The sequence below is a fragment of the Micrasema longulum genome, unplaced genomic scaffold (genome assembly GCF_059751315.1).
Source record: "Micrasema longulum isolate JH-2025_06_02 unplaced genomic scaffold, ASM5975131v1 h1tg000493l, whole genome shotgun sequence".
NCBI lineage: Eukaryota > Metazoa > Arthropoda > Insecta > Trichoptera > Brachycentridae > Micrasema > Micrasema longulum.
This window is the reverse complement of record NW_028277690.1, coordinates 18051-43421: the sequence shown is the minus strand read 5'-3', so window position 1 is coordinate 43421 and position 25371 is coordinate 18051. Positions and strand designations below refer to the sequence as shown.

At 33.2% G+C, this 25371-nt stretch overlaps 1 long non-coding RNA gene across 1 annotated transcript in view; it reads left to right on the top strand.

The window, feature by feature from the left end:
• Positions 1-332: 332 nt before the first annotated feature.
• Positions 333-25371, top strand: part of LOC148281139 (uncharacterized) — a 41644-nt gene continuing 16605 nt past the window's right edge. The window contains exon 1 of the long non-coding RNA XR_015822420.1: positions 333-1134. This is a non-coding gene — a long non-coding RNA (uncharacterized LOC148281139). The remainder of the gene's footprint in view (positions 1135-25371) is intronic.

Here is a 25371-nt window from a genome sequence, read left to right as displayed (position 1 = left end):
ACCAACGATAACCTCCATGGAAAAGGCAAATGTTAACAATTATTATTTTCTCACTTGAATTTCTTTTGTTTGTCACATTTAATGTTTATATCTTTTGCGTAATTTATGAAAACCTAATTGGTCTTTTTATGTTTAAAAAATGTTGTTTTTTATACTTATTATGTGACTGCATGTTTTCTGAATAAAATAAAATAAAAAAATATAAAAAAGATATAGTCAGTTCAAGTTGAAATCTGTCTCAAGTTGTATGCTTTTACGGTAATCGTACCTTTGTTGAATTAGCTAATAAAATAAAGTAAAAATGTACTAGACCTCAGTAGCCAATGGTTGATAATTCACTCACGCGTCAAGACTGGCAAGTTTTCATTTCTCGTATTTCTGCGATCTGTCGTCCGACGGCCGCGCGTTGTCGACCGCTGGCGGTACACCTCGATGCCAGATTTGAGCGTTCAAACAGGTGTCTGCTCACATACCTCTGCCTGGCCGCGACAGCTTTCCGTAATACATTTTACGTTCCAGACTTCTTCACAAGCCTCCTTCGCAGTCTTGCCGTCAGTTCACACACGCGGCGGCCTTCGACCGACGCGCACGGCCGCTCCGCTCCGCTCGCGCGATCAACCCACGGATTAAAGATTAAAACAAACCACTGAACACAGGCGAAATGACCCGCGGTCCGAGCCAGCCTTGAGACAGTGTTTAGAGTTTAGAAGTGACAGGCGACTCGCGTCCGCAGCGAGAGTAGTGTGTATTTTATTTTCGATGCATTCCAACCTGTGAATATTACCTGTGTGCAATTTCAATTTGATTTGATGCATCTGTGCCATATTCCTCATTGTCAGCGTTCTGGCGCCGCGCTGGTGTGAGTTAAAGTTGATGATCAATTGATTTGTGTTGGTTCGATGACTAATATTTGTTTTGTTCAGTAATCGCGTTTGTCCACGATGGCACCGAGGCTGTCATTGAGTTTCTGTTTGGTTCTGTGTTGTGTTTTCGTGTTGGACTCTGCCGAAGCGGCTGAGGAGTGCTACGGCGGAGGGAGTATCGCTGGTGCCGTTCTCGGGACACTCCTCGCTGTTATAATTGTCTTGGGATTGGCTTATCTCTTTTACAGATACTACTGGAAAACTAAAAAGGGTAAGTCGAAACTTGTTTTGTCTCGCTTGAATCTAGTTTTCAGACTTCTTTTCTTACAGAGCCAGCGCTCACTGGTTCACAATCAGAAATTAGAGGGAAAACACTTATTTATTTATTCAAAGATTCACTCGTAGTGCTTATAAAGTATCGTAGGGTCAAAGCACCAGTAAATGACCATTGGTCAATAATAAGAATTGCCACATGTGTCCAGTTAAAAAACTTTTAACACTAGAAACTATGACAAAAGCAGCAGGCGGACACATCTTTTAGTAAGAATCAAATCTATCAGTTTTTGACTGTGAGTTGTCAAAAGGTAATAGTGCGTCTTATAAGGAAAGGTGTGGTACCGTCAAACATGACAATTTTGCCCAGCCATGACAATTTTGCCCCCTGCCGAAATCCTTAACAAAATCATGTATTAAAGTAAGAAAAGTTACTGGTATCATTAGAATTACATTTGTTAAGTATATTTTGATAGTTCCATGGCTAAACTAAATATTCAGTTTATTGCCAGTTTCAGTTGATCACTTGAAATTTGAAGTTAAACTTGAAGGTCTGTTTTTGTATATCTATAAATAGTGTCAATTTTTTTGTTGTTGCGGAGTTTGTGTTGAAACGAGGCAAGTAAGTTTTATATTTCATTGCAGAAATAATAACAACGCTAAAAAAAGTATTTCTGTATATCTATTTGAACAAACACAATAGATATTTTTTTTTTTTTTTTTAAAAAAGAAATATTTGCGTTCTTATAATTTACACAAATATTTAATTTTTAGGGCCATTTTCAACGAGTTGTAAATAACTCACTATTAGAAAATGGGAACCAAGTTGGGGAGCGGGATTTGAACCACGGATCTTTGATCCGTGAGTCCAAGACACTAGCCACGGGACCACAACCCATTTAAGTGGGCAAAATTGTCTTAGATTTCTTAAGTAGTGTTTTGACAATTTTGCCTACGTCTAGGGTTGTCGCTACATACAACTTCGAAAAGAAATTATCCAGATAACATAAAAAGAATACATCAGCTGATCCGAAGAAAAAAAAATACCTGCTGCTTAAACAAAGTAGAAAATATAAAAGAAAATGAGCTAAGCGACAAAAACATGATTTTAAACGAGGTAAACTGGCCCATAAATCAGATTTTTTGCCAAAGATTTAACAAATAAGATTTAAAAAATCTAATGGGGGTTTCAATTCAAATACACGCTGAAAATAACAAGCCAGTTAACAGTTATTCTGTTCATCAAAACTTTTTATACCACACAGCAATCGGATAACAATTCATTCGTCGTTCATAAGTCAACACGTCGAATATGAACGTGCCCCCGAATCTTCGGGAAGGAAAACGAAGAAACAGCGTCTGATCCGCTTGAAATTAATAAGGGTAAAGAGGGCGCTTCCGTTTTAGTAAAGTTTAACACTGTTGATACGCAAAACGACAAATATTATGTTGGTTAAGTTGCCAGCGCATCAACAACCACAATTTTAATATTGTTATGTCATTTGTAAGACGCAAGCGCAATGGTGCTTTGTGTGGTTTCAGGTGTAGGATATTGCTGATGTATTTAATTGGAACATAGTGAAAACTTTGCCTGAACCTCTCATCTTGCGACAAGGATTTATAAATTCAATGTAAACCTTAAAAACTGCAAGATTGGGTCATTTTCTGTGAGCATATTAAAAATGGTAAAACTTAAACCAATTTTTTTAAAACAATTTTTAAAAATGTAAGAATATTCGACCACATTTAAGAAAATTTTACTTTATTAAATTGGCCAGCTTTTTTGTGAAATTATGAAGACCTATTTTATTTATTTTGAATGTTTTTTTAGTATAAATATTTTTAATAGTCTAAAGAAGAGAATAAAACAAGAATTTATTGAAATAAAATACATTTTAAAAAGATATGTAATCTAGCAAATAATTGGACTGCTGCGCTGTAGTAAATTAAAAAAAAGTTTTGTTTTCTACATACGCATTTAAAGAAAAATCGTTTTGAGAGCTTGCCCCTTTAATTACGTGAATCGCATCAGAACTGAAATTGCTTGTAAAAAGCGATCTATAATTCATTGGCTTATCCATAGTCAAACACAAACAAATAAAAGGGTAAGAGATTAACTACTTTGGTTTTGTTAAAAATCCAATTATGTACCAACCCTGGCCCACAAATCCACATTGTATAGAAAAATTAAGGAAACAGTTGACAATTTTGCCCACCGGTTTTTTGCATTGATTTTATAATGGTGATGCCTCAATGATGCTATTGTTTAAACGTAAACAGTTTTTTCGCCCAAAAAGTAGTAATAAACCGTATGATAAGGACGATAAAACCAAAAATAACAGTTAATTACCAAGTGGGCAAAATTGTCAACAAGTGGAGATAATTTTGCCCAGCATGTTTCTAAAATTGCATAAATAAAAGAAAAGCAAATGTTGTGTACTTGTAAAAATGCTCATAATAATTAGTATCACTATTTAAAAAATAGATAGGAGTAGTCCGATACAAAAATTCTATGATATTGTAAAAGTTTGATAAAAACTGAGCGAAATTGTCACGTTTGACGTAATACGTAATGACGTACACGTATAACTCGTATTTCAATAAAAAAGTAAAAGTACTTAAAAAAATTAATGTTTTTTTTATTGTTTTCTTTTATTTTGTACGCTTAAATAATGAAATTTATACCTTCAATGTGGAGTTCACTACAAGCTGCACGTTAAACGGTCATTCATTGGTGCTTTGACCCTATATCTAAATACAAATACGTATAGCCTGAAAATATTTTCAATAGAAATTACACCATCAATTGTAATAGAAAATGAAAAACTTAATGAAGTCACTGAAATTAAATATTTAGGTGTAATGTTGGATTCAAAACTTACATTTCACCAAAACGCTAAGATGGTAATAAGTAAGATTGCAAAAAAAAATATCAATTTTGGGAAGGATCAGAAGATTTATTGATAAGGACTCCTGCAAAACTATTTACAAAGCAATTATTGAACCACACGTTAACTACTGTAGTAGCATTTTATTTTTATCAAACAAAGAAAACATAGATAAACTAACTGTATTACAAAATAAAGCCTTTAGAATAATTTTGAAAAAAAAACAGATATACGAGGGTAAAGTCGATGGTAAATGAAATGAAATTATTAACATATAAACAAAGAATATTTTACAATACAATGATATTTGTTCATAAAATTAAAAACTCTAATAAAAAAACAGAATTTTGGAAAAAAATTGATCGGAACCAGCATGAACACGATCACAATACCAGAGAAAAGAACAAAATTAGACTTCCATTTAGGAAAAAGACAAAGTCACAAAATTCAATTTTATTAAAAGCAATTAAAAAGTATTACGAAATGGAAAAAAATATTTATGAAGAAAAAAACATATCAAAATTTAAAATAATGGTCAAGACATATGTGATAAACAATTTATAAATTAAATATATTTGCAATGTTATTATTAGAACACACATAACAATATGTATGATATGTGTGCCCTACTTTAAGATTTAAATAAGATTTAACCGTCATTGTCCATGTATACAATTTAAAGGGTTCAAATATTACAATAAAAGAATAGTTTAAAACATTAAAAAAAAAAAAAAAAGAGGCATTGATAAACATAAGGGACATCAAGACAAGATCTGGACTATTTATTTAGTGCTCGTTTAAATCGTTGTAAACTTAAATCAAAAAAGTCCAGATCTTGTCTCTTGTTACGACAAATACGGGTCATTGGAGAATTAAGGCCTTAGTTTGTTCTATGCTGATCGATGAACAGTACTTCATTGTTTCTCAACCTACGAGTCGGAATATAGAATTTTACTTGTCCTTGTAATGATGGAAAATCGATCATACCATTTAGTATGCCGAACATATATATGGATTATTATTATGGATAACTTATATAGCGCCATTTTCGTAATAAAATACCTTAAGGGCGCTTTACATAGTGATTCTATTGTTAAATTAATTTAATGAAGCTTTTAAATTTGTAATTTAATTAAAACAATTTATTTTGTTGTCACATGCTACGGATTTATTCAAATGATTTAGAGAACAAGTGGGTTTTAAATTTTTCCGAAACATCACTTCACTCTCACAGCCTCGCACCTCTGCTGGGAGAGCATTCCATGCCATAGGGCCTTCGACCGCAAATGCGCGTTCACTAAATTTAGTGCGCTGTTTGCGTAGAGGTATAATAACTTTTCCTCTCGCCGTAGACATAGCTGATCTAAGCGTGAGACGCCTGTCAGCTAGTTCATCTGGAATGCATAGTTACCTTAGATATTCCGGAGCAGAGTTGCGCAGTGACTTATACATAAGCCAACAGAGTTTGTATTCGACCCTCTGTGGAAAACGTAGCCAGTGTAGTTCCCGAAGTAGTGGAGTGATATTAAACTTAGAGATTCCGAAAATAAGTCGCTGCGGCATTCAATACAGATTGTAGGCGAGTCATTTTGTTCATTGGTAGACCTGCATAGATACCATTACAATAATCGACTCTAGACACTACAAACGCATTTATTAATTGACGGGCGGCATCAACCGGCAAATTTTTGCGTATGCATTTAATTTGTCTCAGCTGGTAGAAGCATGAACTTATCGTACTACTAATTTGAGCGTCAAGAGATAGGTCAGAATTGAGTAAAACTCCCAGTAGTTCAACGGTGGGTAAAGCGGCACTCCCTGCATTGGGTAGAGCCGCATCCTGGATCAAATTCTGTCGTCTGGCTGAAGCCACCCACAGTTGTTTGATGGGTTTAATGTTAGTCTGTTTTCAGCCATCCAGTTTCCTATTTTCTTGATGCATCCATCAATTAAATTGACAAGCACACTTCTCTCGCCTGGTTTGCAATAAAAATAAATCTGCGTATCATCTGCACAGCAGTGAGAATATTAGTTCTACGTTTTTGTAGACTAGAAATATTTAACATTGACTCTATATCGGAGATAGAGTGATGTGGCGTTCTATCGTGATGGTTTTATTTGTTGTTGTATTTATATATATATATGTGGATTTAAGTATGAATATTTATTAAATTATGCATACTTTTTAGACACCATAAGTATAATATTAAATAATGTAAATGAATGCCTCGACACGAGTTGTGCCCAGTCAGGTATTCATATTAAAAACCAACGTGTTATGTAAAACGTGAAATAAGAAATTATATTTAAATTTATTTCAACCGAGAGGGAAAACATTATTGAGAAAGGAATATGGACGTCTAGGCATTTACAGGGCTTATGACCTTTCATCGGCTGGTTTCAGTGGCCACTTTACACACTGTGTAACATTCACCATTCTGCCCATGTTTAAACATCCACATTTCCTCAACTCTTCCATCTGTTGACTTTTGTGAAGTAAAAGAGCCGAAACCTTTATCACGCGGGTGAGATTCATCCGGCTGAACCAATGCACCTACGAGGCAACGCCTGAAAACAATTTTCCAATATTTTATACTTCTTCTTTTACCAGGTAGTTAATTCAACAATGTTTTGAGTATGTCTAAATGTTTGCAGACTGGCTGGATTTTCTCCCTAGGGAGTTGTTTATATTTAAATTTATTGCAACAGAGCGGGAAAACATTTTTGAGAAGAGAATCCAGCCAGTCTGCGAACATTTGGACATACTCAAAACATTGAAAAATATTTATTTATTTATTCAAAAAATCACTCGCAATGCTTATTAAGTATCGTATATCTAAATAGAAATACGTATTGCCTTTATATTTTCAGTATAGTCAAATCAGTCAATCATATTCTGTCCGTATTTAAACATCTGTATTCCTTCAATTCTTTCACCTGTTGATTAAAACCTTTATTTATGCGGGTGAGATTCATCTAATTTAATTATTTCACCCACATGCTAGGAAACGCCTGAAATTTTTTTTTTTTTTCAAATTCTTTACTTTCTCTCTGTTCTTCTTCTCCTTTTTTTCTTATTATTATTTATGTATGTATATATGTCTGGATTTATGTATTATATTATGTATATTTTTTAGACACCATAAGTATAATTTATTAAATTATGTAAATGAATGCCTTGATACGGGTTGTGCCCAGTGAGGTATTCAAATTTAAAAACAAAAGTGTTATGTTAAACATGAAATAAAAATTAAATAAATAAATAATATTTTAAAAACATTTTCCTATCAGTGCATCACTGTTACTAAGAAGAGCTTCGCAATTGCAGCGTAGTTTGACGTTTACAAAAAAAAATGTATTTAGTGTTTTTAATTGAATCGGCATTCACTTCGTAACACTTCATTATAAATTATTATGAAAATAAAACTTTGTTATTAGTTAACATATTACAACAGAGATGAAGACCATTTAACAGAAGGTAATATAGAGTTCCAGGCATCTACAGGGCTTATGACCTGTCAATGGCTGGTTTAAGTGGCCACTTTACACACTGTGTAACATTCACCATTCTGCCTATATTTGAACATCTATATTCCTTCAATTCTTTCATCTGTTGATGTTTGTGAAGTTAAAGAGCTGAAACCTTTATTTATGCAGGTGAGATTAAACTAATTGAATTATTTCACCTACATACTAGGCAACGCCAGAAAATATTATTTTTAAATTTCTATACTTCTTCATGAACCAGGTAATTTATCAACAACTCTGCTCATCTCTGTTGTAATATGTTAATATAAACAGCTCCCCAGGGAGTTGAATCCAGTCCTTGTCTTCAAAAATGTTTGTTATTAGTGTTAAGCTAGGGTTTCCTAGGACAGCGGTGCCCGTATTTTAATGGCCGTAGTGAACGGTGATGCGGTGGATAACCGTCGTAACGGTGACTAGAGTGTGGTTTCCTAGGAAAACGGTGTTATCAACACCATTTAACACCGTTTCACTAGGAAACCACTCTCTAGTCGACGTTACGACGGCTGTCTACCGCATCACCGTTCACTACGGCCGTTAAAATACGGGCACCGCTGTCCTAGGAAACCCTAGCTTTACACAATTTTATTCTTTTACAAGAACACAACTATTCACAAAAAAATTAATTCCGAGAACAACCTAATTAATAATCACACATTTAACCACCCCTCGCCTTTATTGACTATGTTGTCTTTGCGACTCCCCTCACCTCACTCACTCTCTTAGACCCGCGTCTGTTAACACTCTCTTAGCCGAGCGACGTCTTCCCACGCATTAAATATTAGACTTAATTATTGTAACTTCCACTTATGTGCTAAATTTTAAGAAATAAATTCGACTTAATGTCCTGTCCCTCATTGATCATGTTTTTTTTTTATATCTGTACTTTAGATAACTATCCATTCATATGTTAACACCTAAGATAAGGGAAAAAAACGATCCTGCTCTAAGTTTCACTGATTAAATTGTTTATTTTTTAAATTTATTTCAACAGAGAGGGAAAAAGTTTTCGAGAAGGGAATATGGAAGTCTAGGCATTTACAGGGCTTATGACCTCATCACAGTGTGTAAAGTGGCGACTAAAACCAGCCAATGACAGGTCATAAGGTCAGGTCAATTTTAGACTCTCTTAAATTAACTAAATTGCAAGAACGAAGAACATCGACCGATCTTATGACTTTATATAAAATAATAAAACCAATGTTTGATACCCCTGATCTACTGAAATTGATTTCATTCTATGTACCACCTAGATTAAGCAGAACATCTACAATATTTAATTGTCAAAATTCTCGAACGGTAGCTCAATATAACTCACCTATTGTTAGATTACAGAATACCGGGAATGAATATGCATCACATTTTGATATATTTAGTTTATCTCTGCCTAACTTAAAAAATAAAGTGACCAACATATTTTTATCAAAAAGAGCAAATCATCTTCAGAAGATTGGGTTGGAATAGTTATAATTTGATTGATTAATGTATTTTGTTATTGTATAATTTCTTTAAAATATGTATGTATTTCAAGTAATTAATAATGTGTACAGTACGAGTATCTTAATATTTCATACTCGATTTTTTTTATTTTTAATATTTTTATTTCTAAGCACTCTTTATACCACATATATGTAAATGGCAGAAATGCCGTATATAAATAAATAAATAAATAAATAAATAAGCCCTGTAAATGCCTAGACTTCCATATTCCCTTCTCGAAAACTTTTTCCCTATCTGTTGAAATAAATTTAAATACGAACAACTCCCTAGGGAGGAAATCCAGCCAGTCTGCAAGCATTTGGACATAATCAAACATTGTTGTTTATTTTTTGTTTAAATTCTATGACACTATGAACAATATTCTGTGTTTACTATATTAGTTTCATATCACCCGTCGATGGGAGGAGTGCTCTCTCGAAACTATAGTTGTATTTATATTTGGATAATTTATATAGCGCCGCTTTTGTGAAAATCACCTCAAGGGCGTTGTAAAATAAATAAATATCCCACCACGTCTTGCAGCTACAGAGCGCATGGACGGTTGGGATTCTTGTTCCTCGTCTCCAATTATGATATACAGGAGCTAGATTACATATTTTTTATTTTTTTGACAATAAAGTCTAGAGATTTAGTGATATTTAAAAAAAAAAAGAAAAATGTATAAAAATAGAAGTTAGATTACAACAAGTCTTGCGCTACTGAGCGCATGGACGGTTGGAATTCTAGACCTCATTTACTAAATTTGGATATTTGATAGTTGATAAGATTTACCTATTGAAGCTAGATTCCTAATCGTCTTGCTGCTACAAAGTCATGGACGAGTGAAATTCTGGCAACTTAAAATTATCAATAAATTTACAAAAATAAACATTGAGCCTAATAGTAAATTTGTAAAGTGTTCATGCTAAAAAGTAAACAATTAAATACTTAACAGATAAAGCATTTCAACACTATGAATAACATAACAGATAAAAATATACGAAGGGTAGCTTTCATAGATTTTAGGTAGTGACTGTCGCAGTGTCGCAAAAGTGCAAACACATGTTGTTTGCTAAATTCCTAGAAGATGGTCCGGTCCACGTGTAGTTGTCGGAGAGGGAAAGAAGCCTATTGTTCCAACGACTTTCTATCCGTGTTCTTGTAAAGAATAAAATTGTGTAACACTAATAACAAAGTTTTATTTTCATAATAATGTATTTAGTGTCATCATTTTTGAGGGCTCAGGGCATTCCTATGTATTAATATGTCAATGTTTAATAGTATCAAATCGGGGGTTAAGGGTCATAAGGGCGAAACAACAAAAAACACAGTTTTGAGATAAATGATAAAACAGTTTTCAAAAAATTATACTGTCTTTTAAGGGTAACAAATAAAGAAAATAAAAAATACAGTTAATAGAGCATAAAATGTTTTAGAGACAAAAATATGAAACTACGCTTTCGTCTATATGACCCTAACTTGCGCTTACATTAGTAAATTAACAAAATGGTGCAAAAGGTGTTTTATTCTTCTGACTTTAAACAAAACGCTTCATTTGTAGTTTCATACAAACTTATCTAGGTAACTACTTATCGGATGAGTTTCATCTCTTTGTCACTTACAGGATATTTTGTTTGGATATCAGATTAGTACTTAACACAAAACAGCATTTTTTGTAGTTTTGCCCTTATGACCCTAAGCCCCCGAAATATTGTCAACAAAACTGCGTTAATAAATCAGTTAAGACCAAAAGTTGACTTACACCATTGTTTACCTGTAGTCTTCATATTTTATCGACTCTTCTTGAATAACATTACTAACGAAGCTATTTAGATCGTAACGTCGATAAAATAGCGATTTTATATCTATTCCGTTGCTATTATCTAAGATCCTTGATCAGAGTTATCCCTGAATAAATGTAACCGGTTATCTGGAGATGATAATCGTTAATTTGTATTGAAATTTATTTTTTTTATATTGTGAGAACCGGTTCTTTATAAACAGGAATGAATCTTTATTCTAGGCTCTGGACGATAAATATCGAGTCTATTTAAAACGGTCAGCATCATAATTATTTATTAATTGAATCGGCATTCACTTTGTAACACTTCATTATAAATTATTATGAAAATTAAACTTGGTTTTTTTTTATTTTTATTTATTTATTAAGGAAAAAACAACAGTTGTTATATAAGAATACACAAAATACAAAAAATAGTACATACATCCAGTTAAAGTTTTTCACAAATATAATGAGAGAACATGTTACACAGTAAAGAGAAAAATAATATATTATAATATTATAAGACATGAGAAAAAAAAAAGAGCTCGTGAGAAGGTTAAGGGATGAGGAAATAGAGTGGAGGAGTGGAGGAGAGGGATTTTCATAATATAGTTGACCAATTCAAAATTTTGATATTATAATAAAATAAACATATTTAAAGGAACGTAAACTTATTACACACTGACAAATGTTTCATTTTACAGTGTTTTAAAAAGTTTTTTTTTGAAGTCACAAAATTTTGTATTAAAAATATCTAAATGGGGACAAAGTAAATAAAATTTGGAGCAGCTACGATAAATAAACGAGTTTTGAACATATTTTTTTTTGGCAATGACTTTAAAAAAAAATAACTTGTCGTGTTGACTTTACGGGACAATTGATTGAAATACGCTCCGAGAGATATGGACTATCGATAAAATTGTTTAAAATTTTGAAAAGGAAAGACAGGTCAGAAATGCTTCTACGTTTAGTAAGGGACTTTAAACTATGAAAGGAAGAAGAGTCTTCATACGAGTCAAAATACGTAAGAGATTTATGATCCAGAAGTTTAAGGAATCTATTCTGTATTTTATCTAGTTGTGATGTATAAATTGTGGTGTGTTTAACATAATTTTTCACCAAAAAATTAAACATTTATACTTTTTCCATGAACAAGATCAAGTGAATTATTTTTTTATTTGATCAATTTGTCCCATCTCTAACGTTTTTGCAAAATGATGTAACCTTGTAAGAACGTCGTTAATAATTAGGTTTATTTTAGTTTTCTTTTAGTTTTAAAGCTGATTTTATATATTAATGTTGATTTATGTTTCAAGCATTGTAATAAAAAAAATAAATTAACACGCCAGATAGAAATAATTTTTCGTGTGTCAATATAAATAACTCCTTCGACGTTACTACAAAGTTATGTCGTCACTTTTTCTGACAACTGTCATTCTAATTATGTTACTTTTTAAGGACTATAGTTCTATGGTTATCGATATGAAAGAGTAAGTTTTGTCTCAGGTTTCTTGTTGGGATTTTTAATTTATTGAGCTCAGTAGTTCGGGCGCATCAAAGAGTGAGTTGAGAATTTTAAACAGGATTAAAATGTCGGATTCATTTCGACGGTCTTGAAGAGAAGATATATTTAAGAGTTTCTAACTCATTGTACGTATATTGGTCGCTGGATAAGCCCAACCTCCAGCCTATCTTTCTCAAAAATCGATGTTGAACTGATTCAATATTCTTGATGTGAACATCATAATATGGAGACCAGATAACAGAGGAATACTCTAGGTGCGGGCGAACTAGGGAACAGAAGAGAGTTTTAAGTGTATTGATATTTTTGAAGTCAGTTGGGAACAGAAGAGAGTTTTAAGGGTATGAATATTTTTGAAGTCAGTTGTATATTAATATATGTATATAGATAAGAGCAGGCATTTTGCCTCAGGGCAATTTCCTCCCCCCTACCCAAACTGTTTAGTTTGAGAAAATAAATAGGTGTATGCCGTGTCTATTTAATTATAAGTTATTAATTTTTACTGTCGATATGCAGTACGTCATTAACCAGATCACCGTCGATATTTCAATAATTTTCCTCATCGTCTTCCGTTTTTACCTGGAATTATTTTGTTCAGTTTGCCTTGTGCGGTTTAGACGACCTTTATATGTTTTGATCGTTTATTAATCCCTAATTCCAATTACTCGAAGCATGTTTTTTCCAATTTATTAAAATTACTTTTAGTATTGTTTTATTCCTTAGACCTGTTCTCTGAACATAGGTTTAATTACTTTTTTACGAGTTTTTGTACTTTTTTTAAAATGATGTTTTTTATATTTTTTTATTTATATCCCTACAGAGATGAGGTAGAATTTTTTTCAAATTCAGGATTATGGATATTCGAGCGTTTACAGGGCTTATGACCTGTCATTGGCTGGGTTAAGTGGCCACTTTAAGTACTACAACATTCCCCATTCCGCTTATTAGCGAATATCCACACCAGGTAACATTTTTGATTTTTGTATTTATGTTATGAATTTGAGAAACCATCCACAAGCGATTTGTACAAGTACACGTAGCAAAAATGTTATGTTTTTTATTGCTAAAAAACGATTTTACAAATAACTCTTTATGTATATAATTCTTCTGTACGTGTAATGTCACTGAACTTGTCCTAAACGGCTCAACCGATTTACGTGCGGTTTTCAGCAAAATGTAGATCTTTGTGCTGCGCGTGCTCGTAGATTTTACAATTTTCAATCGAATAAATAAAAAGTTGAAAGCATAAATCTTTCTTTCATCCTAGTAGGATTGCATTCGACGAGAATGCATATGCAAAAAAAATGTAGGGATATTTTTTTTTGTCTACGAACATTTGGACAAACTCAAAAATTGTAATGAAACCAACTTGACAAGAAGAAGTTTAAAAATTGAAAAATTGTTTTCAGGCGTTGCTTAGTATGTGAAATAATTCATTCAGATAAATCTCTTCACAACAATAAAGGTTTCAGTCTTTAACTTTACTAAAATCAACAAATGGAAGAATTGAAGAAATATGGATGCTCAAACATGGGCAAAATTGTGAATGTTGCACAGTGTGTAAAGTGGCCACTTAAACCAGCCACTGACAGGTCATAAGCCCTGTAAATGCCTAGACTTCCATATTCCCTTATTTAAGGTATTCTCCATTTCTGTTTTAATTTGTTAAATAACAAACCGACACGAGCGTTGACTTAGAGATTATACACTGACTTATGACTGCGATAACTTAAGCATGTTCGTTATTGTTCGTTGTGATCGCTCAAATGCTTAGCATGTTTTAAAGCACGTCGATAGTTATTTGTGATTAAGCTACAGATTCCATTACATTGCAGCTAAGGAAACTCCACGTGATCGACCGTTTAAAAGATGGGGGACAGTTAGATCTCATCGTCCCAAGAGTAGTAGCTTTCTCCCAAAACTGATTAACAGATCGAAACAAAGAGGAAGAAGTATAACAAACCGACACGAGCGTTGACTTAGAGATTACACACGCGTTGACTTATGACTGCGATAACTTGAGCATGTTCATTATTGCTTGTTGTGATCGCTCAAATGCTTAGCATGTTTCAAAGAACGTCGATAGTTATTTGTGATTTAGCTACAGAACCCATTGCATTGCAGCTAAGGAAACTCCACGTGATCGACCGTTTAAAAGATGGCAGACAGTTGGATCTCATCGTCCCAAGAGAAGCAGCTTTCTCTCAAAACTGATCAACAGATCGAAACGAAGAGGAAGAAGTAAAACGTATATTTTAAAGTTACCTTTTTGTCGTGCGGTGCCTATTCAGCAAATTGTGAGATTAGCAGTTTGTAGTGGCCTAAGTTATATATGTTGCGGCAATCCCTCTCGACATTCCTTAGCGATAGTGTGTCAAGTCGATACTCTACAGACGCACATTATACTTATCGACAGTAGATATATACAGGTACTATGTTATACCTGTTATGTTACCCACCTACTGTGGCTGTGCTGACTCTACTATTTACCTCTACACCTACACTATCGTATCTCTCCACCTGTGTGGGTAACTTGGAACTTGTTCTAAGCAGAGATACCGGTACAGAGAAGAACCGCGAATTTTAAACGTAGATTTATTTATACTTTTACATTGTTTGTATTCTGTTTTTATCCAGAATAATGTTCCCTCACTGAAGTGTCTAATTATCATTAACATAATAAACAATAAAAAACTAAAATAATCATAAAAAACATGAAGATGATCAGCAGTGTCAGCTATAATGGCGGTATCATCAGCGTATATAATATTATTATATTATTATTGATTTATTATTTACTTTAAAGAAACAAACAGTCGACAATGATATAATAACATTAAAAAAATACGGTTTAAAGACAGACTAGCGAAGTTTCTAAATAAGAATCATACATATTAAATTGTGGTACAACAAAAGGGTTTCTTTTTGTGTATTTGTATGAAAGTAAGTGTAGAGGTGTGTTTATGCATATTTGTGTGGGAGTAAGTGTTCAGGTGTGTGTAAGTGTGAGCATCATTAAATAGCAAGTGGGATTATTGATTACTTTACAATTTATTTTGATTCCTATGTCATGATAAATTCGAAATTTACATTTCAAAATACTAATTAGAGCACACAAAAGAATATACTCTTTTTCAAGATTTAAAAATAGAATTAAGATAAAACAAAAAAAAAATAAAATAAAAATCTTGCAAGGCCTCTCTAAATACAAATTCGGAGTACCTATAAGTTAAAAAGCATTGGCGAAAGTATGCAACCCTGCCTCACACCTTTCAGGATATGTGTGGGATGAAGTTGGATTGACATGGTTTAGCTCGAAGTCTTATGTCTTTCGTTTTTATGTTGTATACGAATATTGTATTTATTTATAATTTTACATTGTTTGTATTCTTTTTTTATACAGAATAATGTTCCCTCACTGGGGTGTCCCGTGCCGAGGGAAACATTTTACAAAATGTGAAACATGCCTTAAATTAGCTATTCAACAAAATAACATAATAATAACAACAATAACAATAACAATAACGTAATTAATCTAATTAACCTTATTATTATTAATATAATAAACAATAAAAAACTAAAATAATCATAAAAAACATAACCAATTTATATAGACCAAATTTCATAAACAGTACACACATTTTACCTATTTGGCTTGATCCACTCATCGATCCGTGCGCAACCCACCTCCACTATCCATTTCTTAACACTTTGAGCACCGGCCGAATTCACATAGAATTTACCGTGTGCCCGGCCCATTTTTGTGAAATTTCATACTTTGTGAAGGGTTTCTTAAAAGTGTCATAATTATGAAAATACTGGGTTAAATCAATTGAAACATCTCATATTTATTTGAAAAAATTAATGAGCTATTTTTGTATGATAGTTTAACCAAAATTGGTCTTTATGGAGAGCCACATTGCGCATTGCAATGTTCGCACATATACAGGGTCTAACTCCTTTTTTGTGCTTAGTATTCCGGAGCCGTGTCAACACGTGATTACAATAAGCACGCGTTGTTTCCCGGTCCCGTGTTTTCACGTGATTTACCAGCAGCGAAAAGGTACTAACAAAAGTCACTAGATATCAATAGAATGCACTTTTTTAAACAGCCGGTAAACCACGTGAAAACACGGGACCGGGACACAACGCGTGGTTATACAATCAAGTGTTTACACGGCTTCGGGATACAAAGTGTTAATAGCAATTTTATATTGTGAGAACTTACTAATTGTCCTTATAAATAATGGAAGTAGATTGTACACTTTAACCGAGTAGTAGGCCATTCACCATTCTGCCTATGTTTGAACATTCACATTTCCTCAACACTTCCATCTGTTGACTTTTGTGAAGTAAAATAGCTGAAACCTTTATCACGCATGAAGCAGAATGCAGGAAAGAAAGAACATCCTTAACAAATATCCACTGTCCTTAAAAGTAGTCATCACGCGCCATTGTTCTTGGACTTTGCAACAATGGTGATTGGACTCATAAAGGTAATAAACCAAAATCTGTGATCGAACATCCCATTTCCAAGACAAACAAAAGCTTTTTTTCGGAGTACCTTAGTCTTGTACATGACACGTAAGGCTTCTTTAATACAGAGGTCCTAATATAGTTTTAAAAAAAAACTAAATTTATCAAAAACATGATGTTTTAAATGAGGAAGTTCGCTGATTTTTAAAAAAAATATTCTTAATTAGACTATTAAACTAAAACAAAAAAATGATATGTATGATTTAACCCCTTAATTATTTTATGTATGTAAAAATCAAAGGGTTGTGATGTGCACATGATTTACTTAGGAGCAAGTATGAAAAACAATCCAGAAATTATTGAGGTAGTTAAATTTTCATTTTTAGTTTATTCATTTATTTATTTTATTTAAATCTTAAAGTAGGGCACACATATCATACATATTGTTATGTGTGTTCTAATAATAACATTGCAAATATATTTAATTTATAAATTGTTTATCACATATGTCTTGACCCATTATTTTAAATTTTGATATGTTTTATTCTTCATAAATATTTTTTTTCCATTTCGTAATACTTTTTAATTGCTTTAAATAAAATTGAATTTTGTGACTTTGCCTTTTTCCTAATTTGAAGTGTAATTTTGTTCTTTTCTCTAGTATTGTGATCGTGTTCATGCTGGTTCCGATCATTTTTTTTCCAAAATTCTGTTTTTTTATTAGAGTTTATAATTTTATGAACAAATATCATTGTATTGTAAAATATTCTTTGTTTATATGTTAATAATTTCATTTCATTTACCGTCGACTTTACCCTCGTGTATCTGTTTTTTTTCAAAATGATTCTAAAGGCTTTATTTTTTAATACAGTTAGTTTATCTATGTTTTCTTTGTTTGATAAAAATAAAATGCTACTACAGTAGTTAACGTGTGGTTCAATAATTGCTTTGTAAATAGTTTTGCAAGAGTCCTTATCAATAAATCTTCTGATCCTTCCCAAAATTGATATTTTTTTGCAATATTTTTTGGTATCAATATTAGATTAGATTAGATTAGATTAGATCATAAATGTAATTTCTTTTTATTTTTATTTTTGCCCCGCGTTGGGCGCCATTGTAAGCAATACTGAAATGCGGTTCTGTGAAAAATTATTACGAGTGTAAAATTACGAATGACGTGCTTCTGAATTCGTTTTCTTTCCCATGCTTTTTATTCATTTTTATTTTATGACGTTTGATTTATTTCCCAACACTGGCTTTATGCGCTTTAGCGTGTTATGTAATTAATTAGCGTGTAATTGTATTGTTCTTATATAATGGTAGATAAACAAATTCAAGATCACGGTGACGTCACGATTGTGTATTTGAATTACGGAAGTACATTGATAAATAGACCAGCTAAAATCTTTTGACTAATGTAAGCTTGTAAACATTTGTATTTAACCACTTACTGGCTTTTTAATGTCTACCGGCTTTGAGACTTACCCGCCCATCATTTACACGATATTCGTGTAGTGGTAAGTCATTAAGACCATCAAAAACGGAACAACTATGGGTGGCTTCAGCCAAACGACAGAATTTGATCCAGGATACGGCCCTACCCAATGGAGGGAGTACCGCTTTACCCACCGTTAAACTACTGGGAGTCTTTCTTTATTCTGACCTTTCTCTTGACCAGAGGCGGTTCCTTAGTATGTGCATAAGTGCAGTGCACTGCCAAATAAAAATTTGTGTAAACAAATTAGTAATTTTATTGATAGTAAAATTATGTTATCAGGAAGTAGAAAGAAACAGGGATTCGTTGCAATATTATACACGTAAACATCATAATATACAATACTAGCGCCAAAAGATCTAGCGAAATCGACTCTAGCGGACGATTTTATCATCTTGTCTACGCATGCGCAATCGTCCCAGTGCATATTCAGTTTTGCACAATCTTTTACCCTGTTTTTTTTGCACCACAACAGGCCAGGAGGCCTAATTACAGTGGTGAATTACATCACAAAGCACCCAGGCTTGAGAAAAATCACATTTTAATTTTTGTGTCCTCACCGGGAATCGAACCCGGAACCTTCCGTGCGTGAATCAAGCGTCTTGACCACTACACCACGGTGGCCGCCAATATATAATATAGAAGTCTAGGCATCTACAGGGCTTATAACCTGTCAATGGCTGGTTTAAGTGGCCACTTTATACACCGTGTAACATTTACCATTCTGCCTATATTTGAACATCTATATTCCTTCAATTTTTTCATCTGTTGATGTTTGTGAAGTTAAAGAGCTGAAACCTTTATTTATGCGGGTGAGATTTATCTAATTGAATTATTTCACCTATATACTTGGCAACGCCTGAAAATGTTATTTTTTCAATTTCTATACTTATTCGTGGACCAGGTAATTTATCAACAATATTTATATACTTCTTCATGGACCAGGTAATTTATCTACACAAATTCGAACAAACTCAAAATATTGTTGATTAAAATACGTTTTTATATTTTAATTAATTTGATTCTCTGATCATGGGTGGCAGAGTTTTGATTGCGTCGTTTAAAAAAGGTTTCTAAAAATTTCGGGTTTTACTGCCACGGCACCGCGCGTTGATGTCTTTTGCCTTCTAATACATGGTAATCGATATCTATAAAAAGTGTGAGACCAAAACATTAAATATTTATTTATGAATTTATTGTGTATACAAGCATTTTTCTAACAGCAGTGTCAGTGAAAACCTACGCACCTATGTTTAAGGTTCGTCCAAATGTTTATAGACTGACTGGATTTTTATTTTAAAATTTTAGTTTTTTCATTATTTTTTTTATGAATAAATTTCATAAAAGGTGCATGTTTTTTTAAAAATTCTATACAGATCTACTTTTATACATCTAGTAAATGTTGTCACTGTACTTCTACTACTACTGCTACCATCACGCCATTTCCCCGTAGGGGTAGGCAGAGAGAATGGACCGCCACACACGTCATGCGGGTGAGATTCATCTAATTGAATTATTTACGATTATTTGATTGAATTCGATTGAATTATTTGAACGCATAAATACAGGTTTCAGCTCTTTAACTTCACAAACATCAACAGATGAAAGAATTGAAGGAATATAGATGTTCAAATATAGGCAGAATGGTGAATGTTACACAGTGTGTAAAGTGGCCACTTAAACCAGCCAATGAAAGGTCGTAAGCCCTGTAGATGCCTACACAAATATATTGCCTTCTTTAAAATGTTCTTCATGTCTGTTGTAATATGTTAACCAAATATTTAATTTTTCAAGTGTTTTTTAGTAACTAGTAATATTATTTTTAAACCGTGTACCTTTTTTTTTTTCACTCCTTAATTTGTAAATAACTGTTTAGTAATAATTTGTTTTAAATACTATATTTTTACTTATTTCACTTACATGTGTGTATTTTATTACACGCAACTTATATGTAAAAGGCACTAAGTGCCGTTTATTTCAATAAAATAAAATTTGTACTTTAGTACTTTCATCTCTGACGTTCTGAGCAGTTATTTGGTTTTTCTATTTAGTTTTTCTACTTGGTTTTTCGTATTTTTTATTTTCTCTCTATCTATCCTCGCCTCTGTTGTATACACCATGGTTTGGTCTGACACGCGTTTTGTATATCCGAATTATGTTTCCAATAATCATGTGTTCATTGTACTATACCACATTTCTTAGGCATCCAGATGTTTACTAACTGAGATGGATATGTTCTCATCATTACTATGGCAGCATCATCTGCATGGCATGTGATGTTAATGACCTTATCTCCCTTAGTAGATTCACTCCTTTTTTATTCTTAAAAGCGTTTTTTTATATATATTTATTCTGCTTGTGTAAGAAAAGGTTTTAGGCGTATATATTGTTGTATATTTAGTTATAAAGGTGCTAAACTTGCTTTGTTTCTTTGTTGTTCTCAAAATGTGTTATTTTCTAAATGTGAATATTATTTATTTTTTTAAGAAAAGAAATATTTGCGTTCTTATGATTTACCCAAATATTTAATTTTGAGGGCCATTTTCAAAGAGTTGTAAAGAACTCACTATTAGAAAATGGAATCAAGTTGGGGTTGAGTGGGATTCGAACCACAGACCTTTGGTCCGTGAGTCCGAGACACTAGCCACAGGACCACAACCCGATGATGATTTATGTCCCGAATTGAGTTTTTGTAACTCCTGGAAATGTAATTCAATCTATTATACTTGTAAAATACTTTGTGTAATATGATTTTTAAATAAAAAATTTAAAAATAAAAAAAATACCCAAACTACCATATTCCCTTCTCAATTTTTTTTCCCTCTCTGTTGCAAAAAATTTAGATCAATAAATATTATTGATTCTCCAATAAAATCAAGCAGAAATTATAAATATAACTGTAACATGATATCACATTATTTAATTGTACAGGTTTGATATAAAAAATACCTACACCGAACATTTCAATTTTGAATTTAAATACGTAATTGTAAGAGCCATTTTTTTTGTTTAGATTCGTTCACACGTTTATAATTAATCTGTCGATTTCGGACATTTTAGACTCGCAGTCGGTTTTCGACAGACAAACTAGTAAAACGGGTTTTGATGTGATCGGCAAATTATCGAGATTATTCCAGACCGAAAATGACGGACGCTCACTCGCGCCCCGCGGCTTGTTCGCGACTTTTTGACATAAAACCAGACCGAACTAGAGCCACATCCACTGTATTCACCGGACTTGCCCCCTGCGACTATTTCTTGTTCCCGAAGATATGAGGATTATGAAGAACGACGTTTTTCGACCATAGAGATAAAAAGACCGAATCGCTGATGGAACTGGACACGTACTCGTATTCAGATGGGTAGTTAAAATTTATCTCAATTTTATCTACAAAGTAAAATTAAGTTTCTGTATAAAAAATTGAAAGTTATAACTTTTTTTTCTAGCATGTTCAATAGAGTGGACTTATAAAGGTAATAAACCAAAATCAGTGATCGAACATCCCATTTCCAAGACAAACAAAAACGATTTTTCCAAATACCTTAGCCTTGTAAATGACACGTAAGGCTACATACAGGGGTCCAAATATAAAAAAAATAGAGTAGGCTGATGATGTGTTTTTTGGATACATCAAAGTGAAAGGGGTCTAAACAGTTGCATTTTGGATCACATTGAACGTAAAAATAATTTTTAAAAATATTCCGGATTACTTTTAGCCCTCAACCGAGGTTTGAAGTTTATCACTGTCTGAACATTTTGTTTATTATTTATATTGAAAAAATATTTTTTTTGCTAGTAAAGATACTTTTTTTTTTTTCATGTTCATGTCATACCATATATGTATGCTATTAACTTTTAATAATTAAAAAAAGGAATGGCCCACGCTCGTTGACGTTGATGTCTTTATGGGCATTTTTTCCAATTCAGGTTATAGCTTAATTTTAAGATGTATTTTTCTAAAGTGTATTTTATAATATGTGTATGGAATGTATATTAATAATACGTGTATGGAAAAATAAACAAATAAAAAAAATCGCATCACAAATTCGAACACGTTTTAAAACTACCGAAATGCAAAAAATTTACACCCCGCGGAACTGATTCCGTTGAGCGCCTGGCAAATATTGACGAAAACAATGGCTCATTCAAACAACACTACCCATTTATTACAAAACAAAGTGCAACTCACGCACTTAAATGCTTATTTAATGAGGTTTAATGCACGTTATCAAATTTAATTAGACTGATCTTACTTAAATACGAAACGTCAGCCGGTTTAGCGCAAAAAGTCGACTTTTTCGAAATTTTCAAGATCTGGTTGAGGGCCAAAAATAGTGTCGAATTTTTTTTTTTTTTTTTTTCGCATTTCGAGTAATCCAAAAGGCAACTTTTAAGACCCCTTTCATTTAGAAATTCGGAAAAAAATGTCGGCCCACCCGAATGTTCTATTACCGGTTAACGACGAAGATACTTTAAATTTTCATACAAATATACACACTTCCGTTCGTAAATGTCGATATTAGTTTATACCGTCTCAGTTTATACCGATGAAGATAGCCGTTCATAATCGCTGCCCTGAAGATCATACCGAACAGCGTTGTCAATCTTACCGATTTTTTATTTCAGTAAAGATTTTTTAAGAATCCTTTGTTAGCATGAAAACAATATATAAAATAAAACATAGTACTCTTAAGGTTGAACTTGCCAAAAAACTGTTCAGCTCTAGTGTTTGACAAGTATATAAAATAGTACAAAAACGAAACAAAAATGCCTTACAAAATAAAAAATAATTACATTTTACATTTTTTTTTTTGCACCACAACAGGCCAGGAGGCCTAAATACAGTGGTGAATTACATCACAGAGCACCCAGGCTTGAGAAAAATCACATTTTAATGTTTGTGTTCTCACCGGGAATCGAACCCAGAACCTTACGTGCGTGAGTCAAGCGTCTTGACCACTACACCACGGAGGCCGCCACCGCAAAAATTAATATTAATAAGTCCCTTTCCGCACCTACTGGTGCATACGGCACTGCATTGGTACACCAATCGCAGCGTATCTTGATCATTTTTGTCACATGAAGGTAAGGTGATCAGTCTTACGCTCCATGTACCAGTCCAGGGACCATGAAATACTCTAGTGTGAGAACACCCTTTTAAATTGATATTTCATATCAACCATGTCGGGATTCGAACCCGAGACCTCTTGCATGGTAGGCAAACGCACTGACCATTACACCGCGAGGCCGACATAAATAAATAAACAATTATTTTAAAAATTGAGAAAATGTAACACTTATAAAAAAATCTAAACTTAATTGAAACACATAGGCACATATTTATAACATACACTTTTATTTTCAAAAAGCAGCAAATGTAAGTAATGTAATTTACCATTAAGTTTTTCGTAATTTATTTCTTGCTTTACCTATGAAATATTTTTTTCCCATTATTTTATTCTATTTTATGTTATGTTTGTTTGCTATGTAATGTAAGATTTTTTTTAATGTTCAAATAATATTGGTTCAAACATTTGTTAAAAATAAAACTTGTTATAATTTTTCTGAATTCGACCACAGATTTCACCCAATTTGTGTATTACACGACACAATATTTATTGGTTCAAATCTTGCCCGAGATCTTGTACCATTTTCTGACACATGTAGTAATAATGTCCATCTTATTTTATCCGTAATAAAACACTTCTTAAAATACTCGAACAGTGTTGCCACGCGAACACAGCTTAGCTAAATAGCGAAACGAATTTACCGTGCCCAGTAATTTGACTTTTTTTAATCTTATTTAACTGGCTACACAAATAATAAGTACCTGCGTAATTCGTTAGCCATAAATACTGTCCAGTAGGTACTCTAAATAATTAATCGGCCCGGGCAGGTTTTAAAATTGAGGTTAGCCATTAGCTATTATACAGATTACTTCACGTTTTTTATTTATTTATGTAATAGTACTTCATAATGGTCAGGTGTTTCTGATTTAACGCTCCAGAATCATAATAATATAGCGTATGTCTTAATTTAATTAAGATTGTGTATCTTTATGTTTCCATCAGGGTTCGAAAATATGAACATATCGAATATACAGGATGTTAGGCAGACGGTTGTCCAAACGGAATTGGCAGCCAGGGAAGGCCATTGCAGACTCGATCAGCCCCAATAACCTGGACTTAGCCTGTCTGTCACAGCGTTTTTTTTAGGTTTTTGAGAAAAGTCCGATAACTTTGAAATAAATAAATTCGTGGGGGCCAAAACAATATTTTGTTTTAATGGTAAATGTTATGTGTCTGTGTTAAGCCTCTCTATAATAATGGACAGAGGATTAAGAAAGTTGACAGCTTTAAATACTTGGGAGTTCACATAACTGAAGATGGAAGCATGCACAGAGAGCTCGCTACCCAACTATGAATTGCTGGAGCAACTTTTAACATAATGCGTGTTGTCTGGAACTCTAGTCTATACTCAGTCAAAACGAAATGCCGATTAGTCATGCATAATGCCAGTACTCCTATATGGGTGCGAATCTTGGCACCTTACCAAAACTCAAAACACCAAACTTCTGAGTTTTGAGGGTGCTTGAGAAGAATATTAGGTCGTTAGATTTTATATCTAACATTGAAGTCCGAGAACGGACGCAGCAGCCTCCTATAACGAGCGTCTTTAGGATGCGGTAGTAGACCAGGCTTGGACACATGCTGCGCATGCCTCAGGAGAACCTAAACCCAAGTTGCCTCTTCTTTATACCTGCGGGCTCACGCCGTCCCGGAAGGCCGTTGATCTTTCGATTTTATTCGGTGGAACTAAGGGGCGCTGGATTGACGTGGGAGGAGGCGAGAGTGCTGGCTGGCGATGGGTCTCCTGGAAGCAACTGGTTATGTCCACATGCTCCACTTAGGAGCGGATGTGGAAAAGTAGAAGATAAATTGTTATGTTCTAGTAAATTGGTGAAGGTATCAACATGAAAAATAATTACGAGTTATCAAAGTTATCTTATTATAAATTAAACTAGCAGAACCGACATACGTTGTGCTGCCCGAACATTGGCTTGCCT